The sequence below is a fragment of the Sus scrofa genome, chromosome 12, assembly GCF_000003025.6.
Source record: "Sus scrofa isolate TJ Tabasco breed Duroc chromosome 12, Sscrofa11.1, whole genome shotgun sequence".
Classification (NCBI taxonomy): domain Eukaryota; kingdom Metazoa; phylum Chordata; class Mammalia; order Artiodactyla; family Suidae; genus Sus; species Sus scrofa.
This window is the reverse complement of record NC_010454.4, coordinates 53,956,905-53,978,607: the sequence shown is the minus strand read 5'-3', so window position 1 is coordinate 53,978,607 and position 21,703 is coordinate 53,956,905. Positions and strand designations below refer to the sequence as shown.

At 51.4% G+C, this 21,703-nt stretch overlaps 1 protein-coding gene across 3 annotated transcripts in view; it reads left to right on the top strand.

The window, feature by feature from the left end:
* The window catches only part of PIK3R6 (phosphoinositide-3-kinase regulatory subunit 6), a 60,090-nt gene continuing 45,906 nt past the window's right edge, over positions 7,520-21,703 (top strand). The window contains exons 1-2 of one of the 3 annotated variants that reach the window (XM_021067869.1): positions 7,520-7,748; positions 14,115-14,222. The gene's annotated coding sequence lies outside the window, so the exon portion shown is untranslated. Of the gene's footprint in view, positions 7,749-13,655; positions 13,675-14,014; positions 14,223-21,703 lie in introns of those variants that run through there. The other 2 variants (XM_021067870.1, XM_021067867.1) reach the window with 2 other exon arrangements.

Below are 21,703 nucleotides of genomic sequence, written 5' to 3'. Positions count from 1 at the left end.
CCGTCTCTCTGCCCCCAACATTCAGTTGGTGAAAGTTGGTGAAGGTCAGCAGCCCATAAGTTGATAAATCAGTAAATCTCACACAGAATAGAAACAAACCCACAGGAGAAGAGAGCTTCCCTCTGATGTTCTTTCCAAGACCCCATAACCCTCCCCTAAAGGAGAACTAGGGATGGCTGAAGAGTACGTGGAAAGATGCCCAACATCTCTGGTTATTAGAGGGATGCAAATCAAAACTACAACGAGGTATCACCTCACTCTGATCAGAATGGCCATCGCCGAAAAGTCTACAAATAAAACGCTGGAGAGGGTGTGGAGGAAAGGGACCCTCCGGCACTGTTGGTGGGAATGTAAATTGGTACAACCCCTATGGAAAAACAGCGTGGAGATTCCACAAAAAAACTAAAAATAGCACTACCATATATGATCCAGCAATCTCACTCCTGGGCATCTATCTGGAGAAAATTATAATTTGAAAAGATAGGAGTTCCCATTGTGGCGCAGCAGAAACAAATCCGACTAGGAACTATGAGGTTGCAAGTTCAATCCCTGGCCTCGCTCAGTGGGTTAAGGATCTAGTGTTGCTGTGGCTGTGGGGTAGGCCGGCAGCTGTAGCTCTGATTCAGCTCCTAGCCTGGGAACCTCCATATGCTGTGGGTGTGACCCTAAAAAGCCAAAAGACAGCAACGCTAATAATAATAATTTGAAAAGATACATGCACCCCAGGGTTCACTGCAACACTATTTACAATAGTCAAGACAGGGAGTTCCCGTTGTGGCTCAGTGGTTAATGAATCCGACAAGGAACCATGAGGTTGCGAGTTTGATCCCTGGCCTTGCTCCGTGGGTTAAGGATCCGGCGTTGCTGTGAGCTGTGATGTAGATCACAGACACAGCTCGGATCCCGCATTGCTGTGGCTCTGGTGTAGGCCGGCAGCTATAGCTCTGATTCGACCCCTAGCCTGGGAACCTCCATAGGCTGCAGGAGCGGCCCTAGAAATGGCAAAAAAAAAAAGAGACCAAAAAAAAAAAAAATAGTCAAGACAGAGAAGCAACCTAAATATTTATGGAAGGAGGAATAAATAAAAATTTGATACATACAATTGAATATTACTCAGCCACAAAAAAGAGTGAAATAATGCCACGTGCAGCAACATGGATGGACCTGGGGATGATCGTACTAAGTGAAGTAAGTCAGAGACAGACGAATATCGTATGGTATCTCTTATATGTGGAATCCTTAAAAACGACACAAGTGAACTTATTTCCAAAACAGAAACAGACTCACGGACTTGTGGTTCTCCAAGGGGAAAGGTGGGAGGAGAGATGCAGTGGGAGGTGGGGATGGCAGTTGTACCCTATCGTATACGGAATGGATGACGGGGACCTGCTGTACAGCACAGGGAGCTCCGCTCCATATTCTGTCATAACCTATGTGGGAAACGGCTCGGAAAAGGAAAGAATCTGTGTGTGTCTGTGTGTAACTGTATCACTTTCCTGTACAGCACAAATTAATACAACATGGCAAATCAACTCTGTGTCAATTACATTTTTGAAAAATGGAAAAAAAAACCCTGTAACCCGAAACTAATCATGAGGAAAATACCAGACAAACCCAGATTGTGGGACATTCTGCAGGGTAATCTGACCAGTGCTCCTTTAGACAGCCAGGACGGGAAGAGGAAGAAAGGCCTGAAAAGTTAATGAATGAAGGCAACCAAGGAAACCTGAAAACTAAGTGCAATGTGGGATCCTGAGCCGAAGAGGTTCCTAACAGAAAACCTGTGAAATCCCAATAAAGCCTGGAGTTTAGTTTAAACACACACACACACACACACACACACACACACACACACACACTTCATTGTTAAATTTCTGGGGGTTGGGGGTCATTAGAAAATCTTAAAGATGGCCAGAGGAAAAAAATTTATTTTGTTTTCAAAGGATCAACAAATACACTGAGAGCTCCCTTCTCAACAGAAACAGTGACCACCAGAAGACAATAAAATGACATCTATTCTATTCTGTTTTGTTTTTAAGGCCACACCTGTGGCATATAGACGTTCCCAGGCTAGGGATGGAACCAGAGCTTCAGCTGCTGGCCTAGGCCACAGCCACAGCAATGTGGGATCTGAGCCAAATCTGCAACCTATGCCACAGCTTGCGTCTATGCAGGATCCTTAACCCACTGAACGAGAGGTCAAACCTCATGAAAACTAGTCAGGTTCTTAACCCACTGAGTCACAGTGGGAACTCTGAAATGGCGTCTTTAAAGTGCTGGGGAAAAAACTGTCAACCTAGGATTCTATACATAGAACTATCCAGTGATTTTTAAAAAATTATACACTGCTCACAAGAGATACACCATGTATGTATGTATGTATGTATGTCTTTTTAGGGCCACACCTGCAGCATATGGAGGTTCCCAGGCTAGGAGTTGAATCCGAGCTGTAGCCGCCAGCCTGCACCGCAGCCACAGCAGCATGGGATCTGAGCTGCTTCTGTGACCTACACCACAGCCTCACAGCAATGCCGGATCCTTAACCCACTGAGTGAGGCCAGGGATCGAACCTGCATCCTCATGGATGCCAGTCAGATTCGTTTCCGCTGAGCCATGACAGGAACTCCAAGAGATACACTTAAAACAAAAGGATGGAAAGACAACACCAGGCAGATTCCTCCCGAAAAGATGGTGACGTTACACTAATATCGGACAAAATTTTAATGCAAGAAGCATTACAGAAGCTAAAGAGGGACAGTTCATAAAAATCAAGGAGTCAATCCAACAAAAAGACACCATCATCATAAATCTGTATGCACCCAATAACATAAACCATAAAGCAAACATTGACAGAATTCACATCCCCACAACCACAGCACAGCTCTCTCAGTAGCAGATAGAAGACATACAAAAGCAGTAGAGAGATGGAGATCTGGCAACACAACACATCTGATCTCACAGAAACAACACTCTGCCCCCAGACAATAGAATTCACATTGTTTTCAAGTGTGAATGGAATATCAAATTTCAAATGATTGAAATAAACTGAGTACAATGAAAGTGTGCTGACTACAATGAAATGAAACTATCAATATGGAAAATATTTTTAGAAAATCCCGACTGCTTGGAAACTAAGCACTGCATCTATAAATAACCTAGAAGTCAAAAAAGAAAAGTGGAAACTAGAAAATACATTGAACTAGTTCCTAATGAAGATATGTTATTGAAACTCACAGGTTGCTAAAGCAATGCTTAGGAGAAAATTTATTGTCATAGAAAAAGCATGTCTTAAAATAAAGCAAAAGCTAATAATGCTGTTTACATTTACATGTCAAAAAGCCAGAGAGGAGTTCTCATCATGGCTCAGTGGTTAACGAAACCGACTAGGAACCATGAGGTTGTGGGTTCGATCCCTGGCCTTGCTCAGTGGGTTAAGGATCTGGCGTTGCCGTGAGCTGTGGTGTAGGTTGCAGACTCGGCTTGGATCCTGCGTTGCTGTGGCTCTGGCGTAGGCCGGCAGCTACAACTCCGATTAGACCTCTAGCCTGGGAACCTCCACATGCTACAGGAGTGGCCCTAGAAAAGATAAAAAGACAAAAAAAAAAAAAAAAAAAGAAAGGAGGAGGAAAATAAGTGTAATAGCAGAAATCTATGAATTAGAAAACAAACACACTAATTGATAAGCCCCTAGCGAGACTGATGAGAGAACAAATGATCAATATCATGAGTATAAAAGGGGACACCTCTACAGCTCCTACACACACTGAAAGATAATAAATGAATATTATAGATTCACCAAGAAATTTGGCAATTTGGATAAAACAGAGAAATTGCTCAAAAATACAATTTGCCAGTCTGACAAAAGAAATGAATTTCCCAAACAGGCTAATATAAAGAAATTGAAACCATTGTTTCCTTAATTAGCCTGGCAACAAGGCATCTTTTTGTCGTCTCCATAGCTACAAATTTTCCAGAAAATCACATGGTTGGAACCATACAGTGTGTAGCTTTTTTAGCTTGCCTTCCTTCACTTAGTACTATGCATCGAAGCTTTCTCCATGTCTTTGTGACTTCATAGCTCTTTCTTTTTGTTGCTGACTCTTTCACTTTATTGACGTACCACAGTTTTTTGGGTTTTGGTTTTTTCCGGTCACAGCTGTGGCCTATGGAAGTTCCCGGGACAGGGGTTGAATCAGAGTGGCACTGGGGCCTTTGCCACAGTCACTGCAATATCAAGCCGCACCTGTGACCTGTGCTGCGCTTATGGCAACACCCTAACCCACTGAGCCAGGCCAAAGATCAAACCTGCATGCTCACCGAGACAGCATTGGGTCCTTAACCTGCTGAGCCACATCGGGAACTCCCACAGTTTATTTATTCATTCACCTACTGAAGAACATCTTAGGTGATACCAATTTTTGAGCAATTAGGACTAAAGCTGCCATAAACATTCGTGAGCTGGTTTTATTAGGACATACATAAGTTTTCACCTCGTTTGGATAAATACCTAGAAGCGGAGTTGCTTGATCACATGGCGCAAGTGTAAATGGGTTTTTCTGTTTCTGTTTTTTTTTTTTTTTTATTTTAATGCCCAACTGTCTTCCTAAGTGGCCATGCGCGTCTCTGTTCTCACCAGCAATGACTGAGAATTCCTGTAGCTCCCAGTCCTTGTAGCATTTGGTGTTGTCAGTGTTTTAGATTTTAACCATTCTAAGGGTGCGTGGTGACGTCTGGTTGTTTAAATGTGCAGTTCCCTAAAGACAGCGATGTTGACCATCTTTGCATGTGCTCCTTTGCCATATATGCATATTTTCTTTGGTGAGGTATCTGTTCAGATCTTTCGCCCATGTTTGAATTGGGTTATTTTCTTACTGTTGAGTTTTAAGGGTCTGTATATATTTTCCATACTAGTCCTTTCTCAGATATGCGTTTTGCAAATATTTCCTCCCCGTCTGCGGCTTGCGTTTCCACTCCCTTCACAGTGCCTTTTGCAGAGCAGATGGTCTTAGGTTGAATGAAGTCCAGTGTATCCATTTGTTCTACTCTGGCAGCTTGGAGCTTCCTCTGGGGCCTGAGCCTGATGAACATGCTGGTCTAGTACCATCCTTCCACCTCTCACTGGGTCCCTGACATCAAAGTCGAGCCTCCTCCAGAGGGACGGCTTCCCCCTGGGGCAGGGAACGCTCAGAGCCTCTGAAGACTGCTCGAGGCAGAGGCACCAGTCGGAGTGGTTTCCAGCCCCTGCAGCTTCACCTACCCAGGAGATGTGTGTGGGCCTGACCTGCTTCGTCCCAGCCTGGGGCTGCAGACTTCGCTGCCCCCACTGTCACACCCACCGCACCTCCAGCCCTGGGGTGTTAGCAGCTGCCCCTGGGAAGCGGGTTTCTCAATTTTCTTGCGGGAGAAGCCTCGCCCTCCTTTTCCCCAAGTCTCTAAATCCCTTTACTTCCTCCCCCAACCCTACCAGTACAATCAGGGTAAAGAAAACTGGGTCTCCTGGGAAAGAGTGCCCTCCCCATCCCTCTGGGGCAAAGACAGGCAGGTGGCAGGCTGTCCCCATCTGTGCACTTCTGTCCATGCAGCAAGCGCACCTGTGTCCTGGTTCAGACCACAGCTCCCAGGATCTCCATCTGCTTGGGTGGCTACAACAAAGAGCCGGTGGTTTAAGTAACAGACTTTCACTTCTGATAAGGCTGGAGGCTGGGAAGTCCAGGGTCAAGGGGCTGACAGGTTCAGTGTCTGGTGAGTGCTCTCTTCCTCTTCTTAAAAGTTTCCAAATCCCATCTCAGGGGCTCCACCCTCATGACCTCATCTAAGCCCAGTTACCTCCCAAAGGTCCCACCTCCTTAAACCATCACATCGGGGTTCCACACAGGCATTGGGGCAATTCTGAGAGCGTGGTCCCCAGAGAGGGAGGCGTGGTCCCCGCAGTCACGTGTGTGGGACCGTCTACGCATAGGATGAGTGGGAAGAAACAGGACCCTCCTGGGGAATCTCAGGAATTTAGAGCTGGAGGGCTGGGCCTCTGAGTCACTGCAGCCTGACCAGGGAATCTCCGCTGAGCGTCAAGGTAGCACAGACTGAGATATTAGCAAACACGGGACATGGGTCCAGCCCTGTCCACACGCTACAGGTGCTTGTGTTAGCTCACGCGTGCCTCCCAACGGCCCCATCGTTACCTACCAGGGTTCTTAGAAAAAGTCAATAGAAAATGATGAGAGGCCAGAGGAGGAAATCAGGCAGGGCTTTACTGGGGCTCCTGCCAGTACAGCATGGGGGAGCCAAAACAAGTAACAGGTGCCCTTGCTCACTGGCCCCGGAGTGGGGGGTTGGGGGGGTGAGCTGGTTCCTTAAGTGGGGTGAAGGATTGGTGAGTCCGGCTGCAGGGGTGGCTCAGGTGGTCTGCCCACCCCCTTAGGGGTGGTCTGCCTTCCCCCTTAGGGATGGTGCAAGCAGTACCCTGCTTTTTCTGCTGGCACCTCAGAAGTGGCAGTCGGAAATTGCAGCCTATGGAAGGAAGTTCCCAGGCTAGGGGTCAGATCCTTTCACCCACTGAGCGAGGCCAGGGATGGAACCTACATCCTCATGAATACTAGTCAGGTTCTGAACCCCTGAGCCACAAGGGAACTCTGGGTTTTCACCTTTTTGTATCTTGTTCACAGTCGGCCCCTCCTGGGCATGTGTGCAGTTATTTTTAGTCCCTTATAGTTTCTTTGTATCTGTTGCTGGAGGAGACGTTTGTTTTTTTCCCCCAGATGCAAGCACTGCAGTAAAAGGTGTCAGCTCCCAAGCTGTCTCAGCAAGAGGTAGGTACTATTGTGCTCCATTTTACAGATGGGGAAACTGAGACAGAGAAGCTAAAGAACTTGCCCGAGGTCACAGAGACAGTGAGAAGGAGAAGCCAGGACTCAGCTGGACCCCAGAGTCTCCGCTCTTAACCACCAAGCTTCGCTGCTCCCTCAAGCCCCTCCCGTGTGTTGTGGGGAAACTGAGGCCCAGAAAAGTGAGGTTCACGCAGGTCTGGGAGGGATGGCTTCGTTTTGACGGAATTCCGGAGGTGGGGATGGAGGAGGAGAGGGAAGCTGGGGGCCCGGGGCTCCTGGCAAGGCTGTGCAGTCACTGCTGGAGAGAGGGGGAGTCAGGAAGGAAGCCCTCCGCGAATGAATGAATGAATGGAGCTTCATGCCCAAGAGCTGACCCAAGGGGGTCCCCGGAGACCTCTGCAGCTTGGGACGTGGGGGGGCGGGGAGGGAGAGGGGCGGAGCAGCCCCACCGACCCCGCCCCACCCCCATCCCCCACCCCCAAGAAAAGGGGCTTCCCTGAGCAAAACCAGCGGCAGATCCCCGAGGCCAGAGCCAGGAGTGTCCGGGGAAGAATCTGGAGGAAGCTGCTGAGGGCTTTGCAAACACCCTCTCCCATCCCTGCGTTGCAGATGGGGACACTGCGCCCCAGCGAGGAGGATCCGCAGGGGCCGCGCGGACCCGAGCGGGGCCGGACGGCGCCCTTTGGGGGTGTGGCTCCTGCGGGCGTGTGCGCGCATGTGCGCGGCCCGGCAATTTGCCCCGGTAGTAAAGGGTTGGGGGTCTTAGAGTTTTCGACTGATCTCCTTCTGAGTGTGAATTCCTCTGTGGGACGGAAACAGGGAGCGTGGTGGGGAGAGAGTTGATGTCGACCAGAGCCTCCAGCTTCTCCTCCGCTTTCTGGGAAACTTGCAGACCTGCCCGGGGGGAAGCTGCGTGTTAGCAAGGTAAGGGGAGCGGCGAGGGGGGTGCCGGGAGGGGAGGAGGGTCTCCGGGCTGCCCTGAGAAGCGAGGGAGTAAGAGGAGCCCAGACCCCACGGCAACTCCAAGTTCTTTCGGCCCCTGACCCCGTCCCAAGGCGGCCCGAGGGTCTCGGGGAGTTTGGAGGCGGGGCGGGGGCGGGGGGACAGGTGCACCTGCAAAGGGCTGCGAAGGTTTCCTCACCAACGTGCAGCACGGCTTGTGCAGGAGGAAGGGGCAGGTGTTCTCGGTGTCTTTCCCGTCTTAATCCCCGCGTTACTAGTGCAGAAAATACGGACATTTAAATTTAAAAGAAGAGCGTGGTTGAAGGGTGGGTAATGATCTCCAAGAAATAACACAAGTCAAAGGCAAATTTGTAAAAAAGTCACCCCAAGCCGTGGCGTGGTGATCACCGGGTGCGGAGGGAAAGGAAACTGGGAAGGGAGAGGATGAAGCTCTTTTTTATTCTAGACGCTCCTATAAAATGTTTGTTTTCACAGTGAAGATGTATTTGCTTGAGTAGTTTTTCCAATGCTAATTTAAAAAAAAAATGTGGATAGAGTTTTAAAAAAACAGCATTTTGGGAGTTTCCCTCGTGGCGCAGTGGTTAACGAATCAGACTAGGAACCATGAGGTTGCGGGTTCGGTCCCTGCCCTTGCTCCGTGGGTTAATGATCCGGCGTTGCCGTGAGCTGTGGTGTAGGTTGCAGACGCGGCTCGGATCCCGCGTTGCTGTGGCTCTGGCGTAGGCCGCGGGCTACAGCTCCGATTCAACCCCTGGCCTGGGAACCTCCATATGCCACAGGATCGGCCCAAAGAAATAGCAAAAAGACAAAAACAACATTTTGGAGTTCCTCTTGTGGTTCAGTGGTAAGGAACCTGACTAGTATCCATGATGACGCGGGGTGGATCCCTGGCCTTGCTCAGTGAGTTAAAGGATCCTGTGTTGTGAGTTGTGCAGGTCGCAGAGGTGCCTCGGATTTGCTGTTGCTGTGGCTGTGGGGTAGGCTGGCAGCTGTAGCTCCGATTGGACCCCTAGCCTGGGAACTTCCATATGCCACGGGTGCCGCAGCAAAAAGCAAATAAAAAAATTAAAAATAAAAATTCCTTCTCCCCACCAAAATAACTGTGGCTGAAAGGCTGGGTGAGTGGATAAAAGTATACATCTGCTTCCTACAGCTGTCACCCATTTAGCCAGGATACTGGGTGCTCACACACCCCACAAGACAACACTGCTGGAACTAAAGGGTGGACAGTTCTGGGCATGTGTGCGGCTCCTTTTCCAAACCCACAGACAGTGCTAGTTGCTGACAAGGTCCCAGGTGCTGCTGATGCTGCTGGGCCAGGAACCACAATTTATGAACCACTGGTTTAAAAGCATGTTGTTTTTCTGCTGCCCCTGCTTTGCTGGGCCAAAGGTGTAAGGGCTGGAGGGAATTCCTTAGAAGCAGAGGTGCCCACCAGGTGAGGGCCAGCCTTGCCATGGCCTTGGTCTTCCTGGAGTGGAATTGAGAGACAGCACAGGCCAGAGTTCAGGCTGTCTCGGCCCGCAGGTCCCTGTGGCCCTACCATGAATGCCTGGAAGAGGTGTTTCCTGGCTCACGGGTCACCACCCGCCAGTAACATGAGCCTTTACCCATCTCCATAATCGTTCTAACTTATGAAACAATTGTATAAAGTAAAATGTGTTTCTCTAACAGGTATTTTCTGGCTTATTATCTCTTGAAGCTTTCTAAGAATGTGTCCAGAGAACTGTTTGTCTTTTGGTTGTTCTTAATGAGTTTGGGGTATAAAAGCTGGGAGGCAAGGATTAGAATGGAGATGAAGTGCTCTGAATACATTTCAAAGAGGATTTTTTTTTTTTTTTTTTTGGTCATTTTAGGGTTGCACTCGAGGCATATGGAAGTTCCCAGGCTAGGGGTCCAGTCGGAGCTGTAGCCATGGGCCCACACCACAGCCATAGCAATGGCAGATCCAAGCTGCATCTGCAACCTACACCACAGCTCACGGCAACGCTGGATCCTTAACCTCCTGAGTGAAGCCAGGGATTAAACCTGCGTCCTCATGGATGCTCATCAGATTCTTTTCCACTGAGCCACAATGGGAACGCCCTCAAAGAAGATTTTGATGTGTTTGTGAAAAAATCTGGATGAGAGGAGCCAGGAGGGTAGTGAGCTGGGGTCACTTGGGGAGAAAAGAGAAAGGAAAAAAAAAAAAATTATCAGTCCAACGGCTTGGTGTGGAAGAGAACATTTTGATCACGGGAATATGCATGGGAGATTTTTAAATAGCTTATTAAGAGATGAGTCATGTCCACGTCTTTTCCCTCCTCTCAATGTAACCTTTAGTGAATCTACATTGCTTATTAGGATTTTCTGAGTAAATTCCATAGAAAACTCAAAGCGGTGATGAATTTTGCATCTTCTGCTGACTGGTCCCACACAACTCCGGCAGGAAGTGGGGCTGAGCAACGGCCCAGGTGACCCTGGGTTCCTATATCCAAGGCAAATAGTTCTGGCCTGCTCCAACACCCTGGCTCTCCAGAGTGTCCTGACCCCAGCCCCAGTTACAGGATTGAACTTGTTTTAATTTGTGTAAAAATTAAAAGCTTAATTGAAGGAGTTCCCTCGTGGTGTAGCAAGTTAAGGATCCAGCAACATCACTGCGGCGGCTTGGTTGCTGCTCTGGCAGGTTTGATGGTGGCCCGGAAACTTCTGCAGGCCTTGGGCACAGCCGATAAGTAAATAAATAAATAAATAAATAAATAAAAGCTTAATTGGAGTTCCCCGGTTGCCTAGTAGTTAAAGATCCAGCGTTGCCACTGCTGTAGCTTGGTTACTGCTCTGGCGAGGGTTCTGTCCGTGGCCCAGGAACTTCAGGTGCAGCCAAAAAGAAAAAAAAAAAATGTAAAAGCTTAATTTTTGTAAATCTCTCAGCCGCTTTGTAATAGGAAAATGGGTAAGAAGTCTTTTTCTGAATAGAAATGACTAGAAAGAGGAATGAGGGTGGAAGAGAAGCAGTTGATCTCCAGGAATGATAAGTGATCTTGTGGCCCCAGGCTCTTCCTTGAACCGACTTCCAAACACCCAGGCTGGGATAGAGGCACCTGCGGAAAAAAGTCATCACAGCTGTGCCCAGAGGGGGCAGGCGGGAGGTGGGGGTGTGAGGGCTGGGGTGGGCGCGAGGGGGCGCCTGCTTGGCTGAGAATAAATGAGGAGCCCCTACTTCTGTATCTTGGGCATTGATCTCTCTAGAGTGCGTTATCTGACCCTGTGATCTGGGGACCAGAGCAGTGAGTACCGGGAATCCGAACTCTCTCACGGATGCTGAGGGATCCTGTGGTCTTTGGGGGAAGAGGGCTGTTCCTGGGAGATGGATGCAGATGAGAAACTGGGCAGCAGCCTCGCTTGAAAGCCCAGATGACACCCTAAGAAGCGTGTCTGGAGGGAAAGGGTGTCGGGGGATCAATCACAGGGGCAGTGCCACCCACGTCGGTGATGTAGGCGTGGGGCTTCGGTCCTTCCTCTCTTCACTCTCTTTGTCCCTGGCTGGCCGTCAGCCGCGTGCCCTCAAAATAAGGGTGCCTCAGCTCCTCCTTGCAGGGCCCAGCTCCAGGGCCGTCGATGGTCCCCAAGCAGCCCCTTCTGCGGCTATCACACCCACAGGAGTTGCAGAGACAGCAGCTGATGATAAGAGAGACAGTGCAGCCACAAGAGGCCAACATCAGCTTGTGATTTCCGCTTCAGTTAGGCCCGAGCTGATAAGGAGGAGGACTGCCCGCGATGGCCACACTGCCTGGCTGCTGCTGGGTCTGAACCTGCAGGGGCTGACTTCTTGGTCCTCTTTCCTGTCCTGGACTTACTCATCTCACTCATCCATCCATCCACCCACCCATTTGTTTTATTTAATAAGCTAAACCATCTCTTAACATTCTCTTATCCCATTGGATGTCTTATCCTGATGGACTGAATCATGAATTAAAACCTAGCCTCTGCTTTCCCGGAACCTACTGGCAGAAGGCAGCGGGATGAGACAGACACGTGACCTAAGAACTCAAATACAGAGATGCAAGATAAAATGTGAGTCCAGTCGCATGAGTGGGACAGAAAAGAAGTAGATATGGAAAGGCAGCTGAGCTACAGAGCAAATGATTTAAATTTCTGGATTTTTTTTTTTTTTTTTTTTTGCAAATGACCTCTTCTGCAGAATGAAGGGAAGAGACCCATTCAAACCCTTTCAGAGAAAGGGCGGTGACTTCTCCTTTGGTTGCAAAGGAGAGATCCAAGTGACAGAAACCCAGTGCAAATAGTCTTAATCAAAAAGGAGTGAAAGAGTTCCCGTCGTGGCGCAGTGGTTAACAAATCCGACTAGGAACCATGAGGTTGCGGGTTCGGTCCCTGCCTTGCTCAGTGGGTTAAGGATCCGGCGTTGCCGTGAGCTGTGGTGTAGGTTGCAGACGTGGCTCGGATCCCGTGTTGCTGTGGCTCTGGTGTAGGCCAGGGGCTGCAGCTCCAATTCGACCCCTAGCCTGGGAACCTCCATATGCCGCGGGAGCGGCCCAAAGAAATAGCAAAAAGACAAAAAAAAAAAAAAAAAAAAAAAGGAGTGAAGGGGACATGTATTGGATTATGTAGTTGAACAACAAAAAGTAGACCTAGGCATTAGGGTTTCAGGCACAGATGAATCCAGGCGTTCATGCTCAGAGCCATTAACCCATTCGACCAAATCAAATGACAGCATTGCTGTGAGTTTTTCAAAGGCCTAGAAATGTGTTGGAGATTCCCCCCAAATGTTGCTTGGCTTTAAAATGTGAGAAAACGATGGGAGTTCTCTGGTGGCTCAGCAGGTTCAGGATCTGGCGTTGTCACTGCTGTGATGCGGGTTCAATCCTTGGCCTGAGAATTTGCATGCTGCAGGCGAAGCTAAAAAAAATAAAAGTGAGAAAAGAGAGGATATGGCAAACTAGCAAGCATGTCACCTTGGAGGTGATCTGCTCCCAGCACTGCTTTTGCTGATTATCGAGGTCAGCGGATGCTCGTGTGCATCTGTGTCCTCTCTGGGGTCTTGGACACAGTTGCCCATCATGTCCTTGGCACTGTCCGCTCCACACACACCCCGCCCCTGGCTTCCCCGGCCCTCCATTTTTCCTCCTGCTTCTCTGACCTGTTTCCCCCCACTTCTGTTCTGAAGGAAGATGACTAGGGGAGGCGGGGGAAGGGAGAGGAAGACAATCCCACTACACGTGTGAAAGCCTGGAGTCGAGAGACAGGCGGGATCATTAAAAAAAAAGCAGTCACTGGAGTTCCTGTCGTGGCGCAGTGGTTAACGAATCCGACTAGGAACCACGAGGTTGCCGGTTCGATCCCTGGCCTTGCTCCATGGGTTAAGGATCCGGCGCTGCCGTGAGCTGTGGTATAGGTTGCAGATGCGGCTCGGATCCCGTGTTGCTGTGGCTCTGGTGTAGGCTAGTGGCTACAGCTCGGATCAGACCCCTAGCCTGGGAACCTCCATATGCTGTGGGAAGCGGCCCTAGAAAAGGCAAAAAGGCAAAAAAGACGCTTAGGACTCAGGACTCTGGGAGGCGTCAGTGTCAGGGGATAAAGCCTGAGCTTGGGACTCAAGGAAGGACCAGCTCAAGAAGGGTCCTGCCAGTCATGCTATGGAATTTGGCCCTTCTCTTGAAGGTAGTAGGGAGCTATTGAAGGTTGTCTGTCACAAGGGTGTGATGTGATCAGATTTGTGTTGCACTATCAGAAAGAGACCTTTGGCTGTGAGGTGGAGGCAGGGAGACGTCGGGCCGTTGCAATCATTTAGGAGGGAGACGTAAGTGATCTCATGACAGCCGCGGGGATGGGCCAAAAGGGAACAAATCGTGAGGCAGGGACAGGACTTGGTGCCACTGAGATGGAGCAGGTGAGTGAGTGAGAGGAAATGGGGTGTAAAGGATGACACCCAGGTTTCTGATTCAGAGGTGCCGAGTAGAGAAGTGGGTTTAGAGGGTGAAGTGATGAGCTAAATCCATACCCGTCGAGTCGGAGGAACTTGTGGGCTGTCTGGCTGGTAGTGTCGGTGTGTGTGGGGGGTGTGGTGCGTCTGGATCTTGAGAAAGAGGTCAGGGCTTCCTGCATCGCTGCTCAGGCAGCACAGAAGGGGACCCTAGGAGGTGCCACCCTCCCACCTTATCAGAATAAGGAACCTCCAGTGACCATGACCATGGCTGACCACAGATGCTTCTCTAGAAAGCAGCCTCACAGCAGGATGTGTTCTGGGAGGAGCTTTGAGGGCCGTGGGCAACGGGAAGGAAGAGGAGGGGACAGAGCCGGGCCTGTGTGACACTGGGCTTTTCTCTGCAGATCTGGAGGCTGCAGACCCCCGTCAGGGCTCCTCCGAGACAGCGGGTTGTCTGGGGCTGGCGGCCTCCCCGGGCAGGACTTGGGGAGCTCAGCGACAGCTGATTCCAGGTAGGTGCGGGCTGGGGTGGGGTCTCCGGGGAGAGGCAGATCTGAGCAGAGCAGGTGGAAGGGCCAGGAGGGGAGGTGCGGGAAGCAGAGCCTGTCGGCGGCCGAGGCATCTCTCGTTCTCACAAACACACGTCCAGCCTTTCTGAGAAGGTTACCCAGGTGTGGTGGCTCCTGGGACCACTCTGCCCGGTGGAGATTATTCAGCCCATTTTCACAAGAAGAAAGGCTTTAGGACCCCATGAGAAGCCCACTCCTCTCTTCTCCGAATCCTGTGAAGGCCGATCATAACAGGACTGATTAAACCTGGAGCTTTAGAGTGATAAATGCGTTATCCCATTGGATTCTCATGGGCAGTTGGAGGAGGGCTGGAGCTGTGTTCGAATGCCTGTTTTATTGATCGGGAGACCGAGGCTTACTTGCCGAAGGTTGCAGAGTGGGTCAGCAAGGTGCAGGGCTCAGCGAGAATCTTCTGGGTCCTCGTGCACACACCGCTGGGACATCTTCTGTTCTCCGGGGTCTGGCCATTCCGCACACATGCCCACACGCACACACATGCATGCATGCACTTACACGCACCCACACCAAGCATCCTCTGTGTGTGCAGCCGGCACCAGAGTCTGACCAAAGCCGTGTCTTCCTCCTCCAGAGCTGCCTGGCTGGTGTGGGGCTGAGACACAGCTCCGAGTGACTAACAGAAAGTAACAGGTGCCAGAGCCCGGGGAAGGTGAGGGGTGCGTGCAGGTGGAGACGGCCACTCACCTCCTCAGGCAGGGTCAGGGCAGGTTCCCTGCACAGTGGCTCCTGGGCCTTTGGAGCGGACGGAGGGCTTGTGTGCAGAGACAAATGAGGGGGACAAAGTGCGCAAACCCAGATTAGGGCAGCGGTTGTGGAGGTTGGGAAAGGGAACCGCTAGAGATTCAGTTTGGCTGCTACCCCGGGGAGCGTGTGGAGGACTTAGCGGCAGGCCCTGTTTCTTCCTTTGGCTCTGAGAGGCTTTCCAGGATCCTTTCTTTGCGTCCTCATAGTGATCCTTTGAAAGAGGTGAGATTATCAGGTCTTCTTGAAAGAAAGGGACACTGATGGAGGTCCCGTCGTGGCTCAGCGGAAACGCATCTGACTAGCATCCATGAGGACGCAGGTTCCATCCCTGGTCTCACTCAGCGGGTTGAGGAGCCCGCGTTGCCGTGAGCTGTGGTGTAGGTCGCAGATGTGGCTCAGATCTGGCGTTGCTGTGGTGTAGACCAGTGGCTACAGCTCCGATTCAACCCCTAGCCTGGCAACCTCCATATGCCATGGGTGCGGTCCTAAAAAGACAAAAAAAAAAAAAAAATAGATAGGGAAACTGAGGCGCAAAGACTCTAAGCAACACGTTGCCATAGCAACAGAGAGCTTTGGAACCCAGGCGTCCAGCATCCAATGCTCCCTGCCCAGCTACTCGGCCACTCTCCTCTGTCACCTCCTTGGCCGACATGGTGGGCGTCCCTGCTGGGCGGGCTCCTGGCCATCTGGTCCCCGGGGCTTCCTGGTCTGTATTCAGGCCCCAGCAGGTCCCTCCACGCCCCCTGCCCTGGGAACAATGCTCTCCTCCCCCAGACGCTGTCTCACATCCAGGTGTTTCCTCCCCAGCCAGCGATGGACACAGCGGGGAAGCAGGCCTGCCTGGTCCTCCTCTGGGGAGCAGGGTCCTCGCCGGAGCCCTCGGGAGTCTGGAAAGCCCAGTGGGCCTCGTGGGGTGAGGGGTGAGGGGGCGCCCTCAGAACCCCACGCTTTGCATTTTCGCCTCCGCTAATCCCATGCTCTAAACCAGAGAACTGGGTGCGATATCTGGCAAGTCTTAGACTTTCCATGGAGAGAAAAAAAGTCACAGTCCTGGAAATGACGTCTGGTCCTGACACCCCGGGGGCAGGAGGCAGCAGCGTTGGGAGGAGAGGGGCAGGTCCCTGGTGGGGAGGTCCTTTCTCTCTGGGCCAGAGTGGAGGGCGGGGGGCCGCAGGGGGACAGAGGGGTAATCCTGGGATACTCCGTGTCTTTCTTCCCAAAGGGGTGGCCATGGGTGGGCTGCCTGGTGGCTTTTTCTATCCGAACAGTCTGCCCAGGAGCCGGCAATGGGGGCAGGGGGCTGCGGCAGGCAGGGATCATCGGAAGCTGAGGTTGTCGTGGTGAAACACTGACCTGGAGCCAGACCTCTTCAGACCCCCTAAACCCTCCCCTGTGCAGCCCTTCCTCCAGCCAGGAAGCCTTTGCCACGATCTCTGCACACGCAGACGGGGCCCCCTCTGCTTCCTGCTGTGTACCGTAGAGCCACCTCTGTGGTCCCGTGGCTGGTACTGTGGCCTGCCTCACCCCATGTGACCAGCCATGTGTTTGCACCTGCCGGGGGACTGTCCGTGGCTGATGTTCTGTGTTGAAGGAAGAACGCCCGCCGAATCCCAGTTCATTCATTCACTCATTCATTCTTTGTCTCTGGTCTCGTCTCCTGGCAAGAGCTGTGACGGGTCTAAGATTGTACCCTACTTGTCACTAACAAATTAGGCTGCCACAGTTTGGGGGATGCTGGCAGAAAATATGAGACTCTAGAGTCAGCGGCCAAGGTCTTTATCGCTCTCGGGGCAGCCGGCGGCCTGAGCATCCTGCCCCCGAGTCCCAGGGGAGCAGTGCGGAGGGGGTCCCAAGTGACGGCTGCATGACATGGCCGAGGGGCCCTGAGCTTAGGAAAGCTGCTGTTTCTCACTATGAGCTGCAAGCAAAGCTGCCACCTTTGCCCTGGAAGGAACCGCTGTCTCTGCTCCACTGGGTCTGCAAGAAAATCTGCCCTTGGCCTTGGAGAAGACTCTCTCTCTGTTCTAAGAATGTTCATGATACAAACCTTCTGGAAGAGAAGAGATGAGCTGGGACAGAAGCTCACAAGGCGGGCACAGACCCACGGAGGACAGTCTGCCAGCCCCTCCTACTGTCCCTCACTGACTGTGCCCCAGCCGTGCTGTCCCTTGAAAAACCTCTGGCACCTCCCTCGTCAGCTCTTGACTGGCTTGTCCCTTTGTTGGGGAGGTTTCCTGCAGATAACACCTGGCTTCTTCCCTTGCTCCCTTCCCCAGGCAGGCTTCTACTCAGATGTCACCTCCTTAGTGACATCTTTTTTTGACATCTTTTTCAGAAGATGTCACCATTTAAAATTGCACACACACCCCCACCTCTGGACCCTCACAGCCCCTCTTAGCTCTTAGCATCTAATATACAACTTAATTATTGCTTTTATCGTCTGTCCCCTCCACCCTTTATGAGAGCAGATGTTTTGTCTACCTTAAATGATGGCCACATCCCCCAGGTCCCGGAACAGGGGTCTAAGATAGAGAAGGGGCTCAATAAAGATTCATTGTGTGAATCCATCCACTTACTCGATCTTCATCTGAAGACCTGGTTGTCCCACTGGAGTCTGTAGGACACATGAGGCTCAATAACTATTGAGCAAATGAAACAAGGAATGACTGGCAGGCCCAGGTGGGGGGGGGGAAGGGAGGTCAGAGACCACAGGGCAGTGACCCCAGAGGGGGCTGCTTCTCTTGGGTTGTTGGGATTCACCCCTTGGCTGCCTTCTGTGCTGCCCGTGCCAGCTGCTGGAAATCCTCCCAGCTGGTGGCAGAGGCTGGAGTGTTTCTGTCCTGCGATGTCACGTCCTTGCCGCGACTCGGGGAACTGGACAGGGCAGGGGCTTGGGAGCTGAGCTTGGACGTGCCATTTGCTTGGCCAGTGGCACCAAAAAAAAGAGAAAGAGCCACAGTCTAAGATGGAGCCTGAGACAGATCCCCAGCGGGGAGTAGGGGTGATGGCATAGCACAACGTCCTAACCCCAGAGTCTGGATCCCCCTCCCCACTGGACTGCTGTCTCTTTCCCAGTACTTTTTTTTTTTTTCTCATTTTTTAAGAATTGTATTAAAATGCAGTGGATGTGCAGAAATCTGAGCATCAGCACCATCTCTGGTTCCCGTACCATTTGCTCGAACAACCATGCGGGACAGACTTGACTCTGCTCCCTCGCCTGGGGAGGGACAGCTTGGGGACAGGGACCCTGTCTTGTCTTAGCACAAGTGCCTGACAGTCACGATACAATGCGTCAGGTGCTGTGGAGAAGCAGAGAGGTTGATGGAATATTTGCCGAATGACTCACATGACACCACGGGACAGCCCCAACGCCGGTCGGTCTGTCATGTCTGTGAGTGATTCTCCCTGCGACCTGGGACCTGGGCCACAGGGTCAGTCCCCGGCTTCGGATGGTTTGACTTAAGATTTTTCGACTCGACATGGTGGGAAAGCGATGTGCATTCTGTAGAAACTGGACTTCAAGTGTTGATCTTTTCTTGGCCGGTACCGTGAGTGTGGTCCTCTCTGGCGATGCCGGGCAGGGCAGCGCCCAGCCGCCCCGTGATCACAAGCCTCTGCCGTTGAGAGACGTGCGGCCACGCTGCACCCAGACAGCGGTTTCACTTTTAGCGTAGTATTCAATCCATTACACAAGAGTCAACCCTTGATTATCAAAGAGGCTTTGCGTTAGGCTGTTTTGCCCAAACGAGGGTTCGCGGAAGTTCTGAGCGCGTTTACGGTGGGCGGGGCTGAGCTGTGATGACGTCAGTAGGGTGGTCGTGTCCCAAGCATTTTTGACTTAGAATGTTTTCAACGCACGATGGGTTTATTGGGATGTAACCCCGTTCTAAGTTAAGGAAGATCTGTATAGCTTGTGGAGTGCCCGCTTGTCTGCCTCCAAAAGGCTGGCAGGGAGCGTGAACAATGCCACAGACAAGCTGATGGTGGACGCAGGAGGAGGGGTGACTATGGGGGCCTTGGGGGGGGCAACCAAGGCCCCCTGATGGGTGCTGCGTGGAAGTTCTTCCAGTTGCTCTAGTGATTCCTTTTAAGTAAAAGCTGAGTATCTAAATTTTTGTGCTAAATATGACTTTTTTTTGGGGGGGTGCACCCCTGGCATGTAGAAGTTCCTGGGCCAGGGATCGAACCCATGCCACAGTAGTGACCCGAGCCACTGCAGTGACAATGCCGGATCCTTAACCCACTGCCACAAGAGAACTCCAGATCTGACTTTTACATGTGGGCGGCACATTCCAATGTTCTAAAACTGTGGCTTCTGGGAAGAAGGACACTTTGCCTTTCACCGTATGGCATGTATACCTTTCAGACATTTGGCGTCTTTTTTGACATGAGCTGTGAATTCTAATAATATACCCGGCAGAGCAGATCTCTGTGTCCCCCGTGCAAAAGTTACTGAACCAGGCTCGTTTGCCCAACGCGAAGCAAGCCAAGTGCTAAGACACCAAGGTTTCCAGCAAGAAAGGGTTTATTTACGAGGCAGCTAAGGGAAGAGACCGGAGAACAAATCTCAGACCCGACTCGTTGAAGGCGAGGAGCAAGGGTACTTAGGAGATAAAGATGCGGTGGGGGCAGGCGATGGCCTTAAGAACAGGTCGTCCTCATTCTCTGCAGCTAAGCTACAGGTTCTTTTGGGGACACATGTTCTGAAAATGGCACCATTAACATGTCCTGAGGGTGGAGGTTTGGGGGCATCTAATGTCAGACGGTCACCAAATGGACCCTCGCACATGCTCAGATGGAGGGTCAGTAATCTGTCTTCATGACTTTGAGCTCAATCTGGATTACAGCTGACTGTGAGTTCCTTAAAAAACAGCGTGGGGAGTTCCCGTCGTGGCTCAGCGGTTAACAAACCCAACTAGCATCCATGAGGCTGCGGGTTTGATCCCTGGCCTCCCTCAGTGGGTTAAGGACCCGGCGTTGCTGTGGCTGTGGCATGGGCTGGTGGCTACAGCTCCAATTGGACCCCTAGCCTGGGAACCTCCATCTGCCATGAGTACAGCCCTAAAAAAAGACAAAAAAACAAAAACAAACAAACAAAAAAACTTGGGCAAACGTCTTACTGTTAGGCTACGTGACGCTTGGAAGACAGGCACATTTTTGTAAAAAACGACGGTGAACCTGGTCAGCGAAGGCAGTTTATTATTTATTAATGGCTAACTGATAACCAAACGTGGTGTCATGAATCTGTGAAATGGGTGTGTGGTCAAGTTTGTTGTGGGCTTTGGGGCCAGTGTGCCAATCGTGGGTTGAGAATGTGGTGGGTAGGGCCGTGCTGGGGTCAGTAAGGAGTTAAACAGGCTGGTAGACCCCGAGCCGCTAAGGACAAGGACGGTGTCTCATACATTTATCTCTAGATGCTCTGGCCTGGCCCATGGAGACAGTGTTTCATAAATTGTCTTTGATTTCCTCAGCTATCCCAGTCACTCAAAACACTTCTGGGAGCTGGGAAGAGCGCTAGAGGGCCTCGGAGCAGCCCGAATGGATGTTCCAAGCCCATGGATGGGAGTTCCATGCTCTTTTTGTAGATCAGTCTCTTGGGCTTTGTCTCCACCTTTTGCACACAAGACAAGACGTGTGCTCATCTGGCTTCCCAGCTTGCGGCAAATTGGCAGTCGAGTGAAAGAGCAGAGACCACGCCAGGGCAGCTGCCCGCACAGAGGGGCCTTTGTTCAAATGAGGGAGAAGCATATCCTCGGAACAGACACATGCAGCAAGCACCTCTTTGGATAAATGACAAAACCTCGCCCTCCCTGGCCGGGTACATTACCAAGAGGCCAGTGAGGCGGGGGGCTGGACGGTCGCCCCATCCACCTGCTTTATGCGTGGTGCAGCCCCCATGGCTGAAATAGGGATCATCCCTGAGAAAGTGGGGGCCGTTCAGTACAGGATGGAGGCTTCCTTCCCCCGCCAACGGGCCCTGAAATCTTCACCGTGTTACAGCGCGGTACGTGCAGTCAGCTCCCACGAGGTGCATCGCGAAAACCTCAGGGGCTTGTGTGGGTGCTTAACCGGGCAGGCTTTACTTCCTGAGAAAGTCATGTCCTCCTGAAGTGAAACCAAGGAGACGTTGATGCATTTTGAGAATGACCTGGGTTCTGCTTCTTTCTGTTTCCTGTCTGGTGCAAGCTTGACCCTGAGGGCTCTCCCCCACACCGGTGCGGTCAGCTGCCCCGACGGACAGGAAATAGAGGACAGAGGTCCCCTCAGAGGAACAAGGAGGTAGCACAGAGCATCCCCAGTACCCGCACCAGTGTGTATATGGGCACTGAATAAGTGTTTGATGAATGAATGAGTGAGCGAATGAACAAATAGAGGAACGAACAGGAAAGTCTTCTGACAGTGATTGTTCAAGCTTCTTAGAATTTTACTTCCAATTAAAAATCAGCCCAGACCACCCCCAGCTTTTCAAAGTAAGTCCGGGGGGGGGGGCACCCATGGCATGTGGATGTTCCTGGGCCAGTGATCAAACCCATGCCTCAGCAGCGACCGGAGCTGCTGCTGCAGTGGCAATGCTGGGTCCTTAACCCGCTGCGCTATGAGGGAACTCCAAGGGCTGTTTTAGAAAGACGGGTCAGGAAAGGCCTCTCTAAAGAGGTGGCATT